This window comes from Humulus lupulus, chromosome 1, assembly GCF_963169125.1.
Source record: "Humulus lupulus chromosome 1, drHumLupu1.1, whole genome shotgun sequence".
NCBI lineage: Eukaryota > Viridiplantae > Streptophyta > Magnoliopsida > Rosales > Cannabaceae > Humulus > Humulus lupulus.
Window position 1 is genome coordinate 65,576,585 of NC_084793.1, and position 7,334 is coordinate 65,583,918.

Consider the following 7,334-nt stretch of genomic DNA (forward strand, 5'->3'; position numbering starts at 1 on the left):
GATACCCTGAGTTATTTGGTGAGAACGAATTTCGAGACCCAATTTCTTTTAAGGATGGTATATTGTAGCACACAGATTTTTTTTATTATTAATTTAAGTGCTTTATTTGAATTTATAAATTGTTAGGCGTTAATTGTATTTGAATTGTTTGGTAGAAACTAAATTATTTTTATTTTGTTAATTTATTTATTTAATTTATTGTAAATATGAGTACTTGAGTTTTGGTTTTGTGCACCAAGGTGCATGGTTAGTATAAATGCACCCCTAGCACTTGTGTGTATGCATATACATGGTTGCATGGTGTGCATGCAATAGTTTTTTCCATGCATTATTTTACTTTTATTATTTTTGGACTTTCTTTTATTTTATTTAATTAATTAAGAAGAGAAAGAAAATGAAAGAAATAGAGATGAGTGGCGTGAAAGAGAGGGAAAAAGGGAAGGGAGAGTTTACCTTTTAAATCCTAGGTCAACTTTTCCTATTCCATGTTTAAGGAATTAAATACAATGGCAAGGAATATGGAGATTGGCTTTTCTATGGGATTTGTTAGGTCAAATTGGGTATGTATATTTGGAAGAGTTTAATGTGTGTGTGTGTGTGTGTGTGTGTGTGTGTTTTGGACAGAGGTAGAGAGAGGGAAGGAGAAAAATGGTTATTGGTATTCCATTTTGGGATAGTTGACAAATCCCTTATTTCAAAGTGATTGTGAGGTAAGAATCAAGGGAATTCATTTGGGGAACCCTCCCATTCACACTAGGATTTAGTTTCCACTCTTAGGATAGATAAAATTGGAACTATTGAGTCTTGGGGACTCATTCTTGCTGTTGTGAACTAGAGGGATAAGAGAGAGTGAGAGGGCTCGTGAACTAGAGAGAGAAGGAAGAAAGAAAGAAGAGAGAGAGAGAGGGGAGAGAGGAAAATCATGTAGGAGAGGAAAATCTCTATAGGTATGGCTTTGATTGGTTTTGGTTTGATTCCCTAAGATTAGTCTTCTCCTCATCACTAAGTCTTCTCTTTATTTTCCTTCTTTGGTCGTTTCAAAATTCCAATAGGTGCCAAGGTTCCTTTTTGCTAGTGTATTATTGATTCTACAATAAAGAGAGGTAATGGATTCTCCTTATTTTTGTTTGATTTGATGTTGATTATGGTTTATGGTTTTGAAATATGGATTGATGTTGACAAGAAAAAAATTTGTTAATCTCTTATTTATTGTTGTTTTGGTATTAGAAATATGAGCATGTGGAACTTGATGAATGCTCCTATGTTATCACTACAAGAAAAAAATATTTTCAATAAGACCGAAAAAGTATTATCAAATATATACCATAACACTTTTTGATGTGTTAAGGAAAGCGGTGTTATAGTAGGTCGGAGCACTTTGCATAACACTTTTCCATGGTTATAGACATGTGTTATGGTATAGCCTACGATAACACTTTTGTTGTGTTATTTTAATAGTTAGATAAGTATTTCATTATGCTATTTATAAAGAGATCATATAACACTTTTTTGTACTTATAAAGTAGTGTTATGATACACTTTATAATAACACACTTTCTGCATTGTAGAAAATAATTTGCATAACATAATTTTATGCTTATAAACCTGTGTTATTGTAAAAGATACAATAACACATTTTTTTGTATTATTCTAATATTTGGATAAGCTTGAAACATGTACATTATAATTAATTCAAACCCGCTTCATTTAATATACTTAAGACACCCTTAACATTGTACAAATATATTTTTGAGTACCAATTATATGGTTCATAACACATATAACCAAATAATTATGTCAAAATACATTCAAGATTATCTAAAAAACAATCCAAAAGTCTTAAGATATTCAGCACTACCTAATTAACATAAACAAAACATTCTCACAATAGTCAACAAAATAGTCTTAAACAGTTGCATATTCAAAAGTAAAGGTAGGAATTCATGATCTTCCAAATGTCAGCACACCAAAGCCTTCCAAATCAGATTTTCTTTTGCACTTCACTTGTTAAATCTGGTAAAGAAAACATAAAATAAAAACTAATGAGGTCATGAAACATCATATCATTCATCTAAAATAGTCAATAATATCATGACGTATAACCAAATTTACAATAATTGAGTTTGAATAATAAACAAATTATTATATTACATAGATTACTGCAACTATCTATACTCAAGTGACCTTAGAACTTTAATTAAATGGTGCATAATGTTAATTCAAGTGACCATGGACGCTGGCACCAACACTTCCAAAAAACATCAAAGAATAGTCTACTCTATCAGCACCACTAAATAGTGCCAAATAGTGAAATAGTGATGTTGTGGCTGCTAGTTTTATTTCTTTCTCTTAGAGCCATATAAATAAAGATTCTTTAGAAAACTGAACTAACGATTTATTTATATATATAAACTGAAACTCTAAGTGTAGAAGACTTACCATCCAAAGATCTGAAGCCTAAACTATTTGGCAACTGATGAGGAGAAGCCGAGAGGTGTGAGTGCTTGATTGTGTGTCTTAAGGCTTTGGGGTGTTGAAGAGGGAAAGTGAAAAATCATAAATAAGGTGTCACCAGAAATCTCAGCTTGTTAGATACATATTACAAGTGATGCATAAATTAATGATCACTCTCTCTAAGATAACTAATAAAACTAGACAATCATATATATATGTACGTAGATTTAAGTAAACAGCAGCATTGAAAGGGTTTAAAAGCACAGAATTTTATCATTATTAATACAGTAATTATTATTTTAAACAATTTAAATGATGGATTTTCCCACAGAAATAGAAATCTAATATTTATAGGGCATTCATTAATTGATCATGCAACATATCTAAATACAAGTTGGCACCGGACATAGATCCTTCTATAAGCACATAAACAAAAAAGGAGAGCTTAGGCATGCACTTTGAAGGAGCAAATGATAGCAATAAAGTACCTGTGGGATATTTTTAAACCACAGAACATGATCAGAAAGAGTGGAGCCTGGAAACACATCACCTCCAATAGCAATGCCTACAATGGTCCAACAATTCAAATTTTATTACATCCTGCATTTGCAAGCATAGATAACAATGTAGGGGAAGAAAAAGTTTACAGAAAAGCAAGCACATATGTCTACCTTCATAGATTCCATTTGTTACACGGGGCTATGGTATTGTACATCTCACTAGACATTCCACCCTGTAATGGAAAAGAGAGTTATTTTCCAGGACAATGTATACAAAACTTGTCACTTGCACTACATGGATTTCAAAACTTTCTTAGAAGAGCATATCTATAGAGAAAATCACATGTAAACTTTATGGAAAAATTTGAGAAGCTTTTTCAAGCAATTAGTTATCAGTTTGAAAATCAAGCTTCAAACTTCCACCAATAAACAACAAAAATGAAACATCAATCGCAACTTCGAGCACATCGACATCCGAAATAGGAAAACATGAAAATCGAATCTCTAAGCACAAAGAGCCAATAATCAGCTAGTTTTATATCCACATACCTCAGAACTTCCTGGTTGAAAAAAAATACATAATTTTAATATGTGACTTCTCAATGTATACTATATGAATAACACTGTATTTCTAATATTTAGTTCTAAGACCATAATATCCTAAAACATGGATGAGTATTTACCTTGGGATGTAGCAAGCCCATTCTTGAAGAAACACTAACAACTTCCACATGAAGCTTATCATTGGTAGGAGGTTCATCCAGCGTAAATGAAAATTCTTCATCCCATCTTGGATCCCGGTTCTTCTTCACATGCTACATTATCATAAAACATGATGTCAGTCAAAATAACATGAAACTCAGTTCAAAACAATATTAGTGCCACATTTGATTAAAGAAAACTTGTCACCATTGCATAAGCTTATATATATTTATAGAGAACAACTTCACAGTAGATTTCAAATATATACTGAATGTGGCAAACTATCATTTGGTCTCAGATAAGTTGTTCCTAAAGTTGAGGTTAATACTATAATATCTGAATTGCAACATATAGCTAATTACAAGAAAACCACCATAATATCTACATTATATATATGTATATAATGACCAGAGTATTACAAGTAACAAACTACCTTTGTTTTTTTCTCCTCGTCTCTGAAAAGCAATCTGACATATGGATTGGTGTGGTACTTTCCTTCTACATCTTCAGCTTCATGAACTATAATTACAAGTAAACCACCACCTGCAGGTGTTCCTTCAGGAGCCTTTTGTACTGCATTTGAATCTTCAACATTATCAGGTTATTCATCTTCCTTGAAAGGTTTGTATGTCAACTCCAACAGAATCTGCCCACAAGATTTCTCATTCTGAGCATCATCTTCGTTCATGTTTTTGAGTAGTTCTAGTGTGAGAACCTTAGACTCATCAGGTGTGAGGTCTTTCAAAGCAACGGTATTCAAACCCATCTTATCGTGCTTGCCAACCTTAAAATTATAAAATATAAAGAGGTGAATTAGATACATAACATCAGTTAACACAACCAGTATTGCTAGCAAGTGTTATCTGAAAAGGCAAATTACATTTCTAGCCATGACGACATTCACATATCCAAACAATACAAACAAGAAAAATCTCACAAATAATTTACATGTTCCTAGTCATAAACCATTATCTCTAATGCTTGACTTTGGGGGTCTTTGATAACCATTTTAAATTCCTCGTTCCATTCGGGATTCAAATTTTTATGCTTCACCGTTGTTTTCTTTAAAGGAAGCATGTCCTCAGTTAACTTAAGTTTAACATAAGGATCTGCTCCACCAATAAAATCTTGCTTTTTAAGTTTCAAGGCCCTCACCACTTTTACATTCAGAATTCCAACAAGTCTCCTCGAAGCAACACCATCAAATTATAGAAATAGGCCTATGGTATGGAATTTTTATGATATAATCAGGGGGAACAAATCTTACTTTGTTGGATCCATAATTTGTACTTCTAGAGATTTGGGCCGTAAATACATGTTTGCAACTTGATCTTTAATCATTTCTAGAGGCAGAAAATAATAATAAAAGAAATAGTATCAAGGAACAAAATGAAACATCTCTGAATAATAAAAAAAACATAAGTAAAAACTGCAAGCAATATTCATTTAGTTACCATATTAGGATTAATATGTACTCTCAGAAAATTATGTTTGTCTATAAGATGGATGCATGTATTTATGTGTTTATTCAACTAAGCCTCAATCAACGAAACTTAAACGAGTACTCTACCTGGACAAACCCATAGAGGCCAGGAATGGACATAGTATCTGCACCAAGTACTTTTAATCCAAAGTCAACATGTGGCTGCAAAAAACATTAGAGACAATAATGAAAGAAGGAAATAAATATTTTTTTTAAGACAATACCCAAAAGAGTGCCACATAATATAAATAAATAAGCAAATAAATAAATAAGAGTGCCATCAAATTATAGAACTCAAAATTGATTCTGCATATCCAACTTCTCCTCGAATGATTAGTTGCAGTGAGAAATAACTAGACTCATAATAGAAAGAGGCCATATGAATCACGATACTAATATGAAAATTTACCAAGAAGATTTTTATACTTCAAGAATTCAACAACTGAGCCCCAAAATTTATGCTAATGTATCATCAGAGACACAATTCTTAAGACTCTACAAAGTAAAAAAAAAATGCCCTTCTGTCCAATGATCACCTATATACCATCAGTAAGATATGTAGATCCATACCTTCTCCATAAGGGAAACAAGTATTTTTGCAAAACAAGGAAATTCTGGAACCAAAGGCTTCAGGGTAATACGTGAATGAACAAATACTTGCAAATCAATAACCTGGAACATTGAGAAGAATCGGCATTTTAGTATTCTAAAATGTTGAATCCATAGCGACATTTGCTTGATCATAGTAAATAGGATATTTTTTTTCACTTTACCAACTATCAAACAAATACCTAAACTGTGGCTCTCAAACCAAACGCTTTAATTGCAACCATAATGCTAGGATTTCCAGCCCATCCTAATGTTGGTTCCATTATAAACTCCTTTTCATCAGTTACATACACTTTCATTCCTGGTATAGGGAGACCAAGAATGAGCAGTACCACAATCAGCAATATGAAATTAAAACAATGGAAAATGCAGAAAATACATAGTTATGTCTATCAAAAATCACCAAAAACAACAAGAAGATATATAATAAACCTACAGGACTCAAAACACAGGCTCCAATGTTTATCACATTAGGCACCACTTGACTCTAGCTCAAGTGGTTAGGTGTGTGTTGTTTAAGAGGTCAGTAGTTCAAACCTCAGCAGGTAATTTAACAAATATTGGGATTGGGTAACTATTTATTGTTTCTTGTGTGTGTAAGTATACCACATACAACAGAGCATAGAGTGGAGGAAAATTCACAAAAAAGAAAAATCTTTAAAATCCAAAAGAAAATAATGCTTAAGAAGAAATACTTGCCCAAGGAAGCATCATTACTCAGATAAGGAGGAAATCTTATATTTTTAATAACTTTTAGTTTGAAACCACAAGTTTTAACTTCGTCTATTAATATGTTCTTATTAAAACTTTGATAAATAAATGCACATAAACAAGAGACTATGGAGGTCACCATGTATCTATTCACACCTAAGCTTGTGCACTTGACTAGTCATAAACTTCCTTTCAATATGGTATGATTTATTTCACCATAATTTGATTGGTGAAAGAAAACTTGTCACCCTTGCATAAGCTTATATATATATTATGTATATTTATAGATAACAACTTCACAATAGATTTCAAATATATACTAAACGTGGCAAACTATCATTTGGTCTCAGATAAGTTGCTCCTAAAGTTTAGGTCAATACCATTATATCTTAATTACAACATATAGAGAATTACAAGAAAACCACCATAATATCTACATTATATATATGTGTGTATATAATGACCTGAGTATTACAAGTAACAAACTACCTTTGTTTTTTTCTCCTCGCCTTTGAAAAGCAATCTGACATATGGATTGGTGTGGTACTTTCCTTCTACATTTTCAACTTCGTGAACTATAATTACAAGGAGTGGACTTTCCATCACCAAAGTGCATATCCGCCACTTTTAGTATCTTAAACTCACCATTGGACCCAAATCTGAGCTTCTTTTGCTGATGGGTATTGTTCAGCTGGGCAGCTAAAACACTAGTCGGAAGTAACGACACCGAAGCTATTAACAACACCACAAACGTTATACTAAGATTGAAATAAAAACCACAACAAGCTAATAACAAGATATAATACAGATTCTTTACCAAATAAAACCAGAAATGTATATAATTTGACAATCAAAATTATTTCAAAATATAATCT

The 7,334-nt window shown here is 32.1% G+C and overlaps 1 pseudogene; it reads right to left on the minus strand.

Moving 5' to 3' along the window:
* Nucleotides 1-3,400: 3,400 nt before the first annotated feature.
* LOC133815817 (synaptotagmin-2-like) lies at nucleotides 3,401-6,047 on the minus strand (annotated as a pseudogene).
* Nucleotides 6,048-7,334: the final 1,287 nt, after the last annotated feature.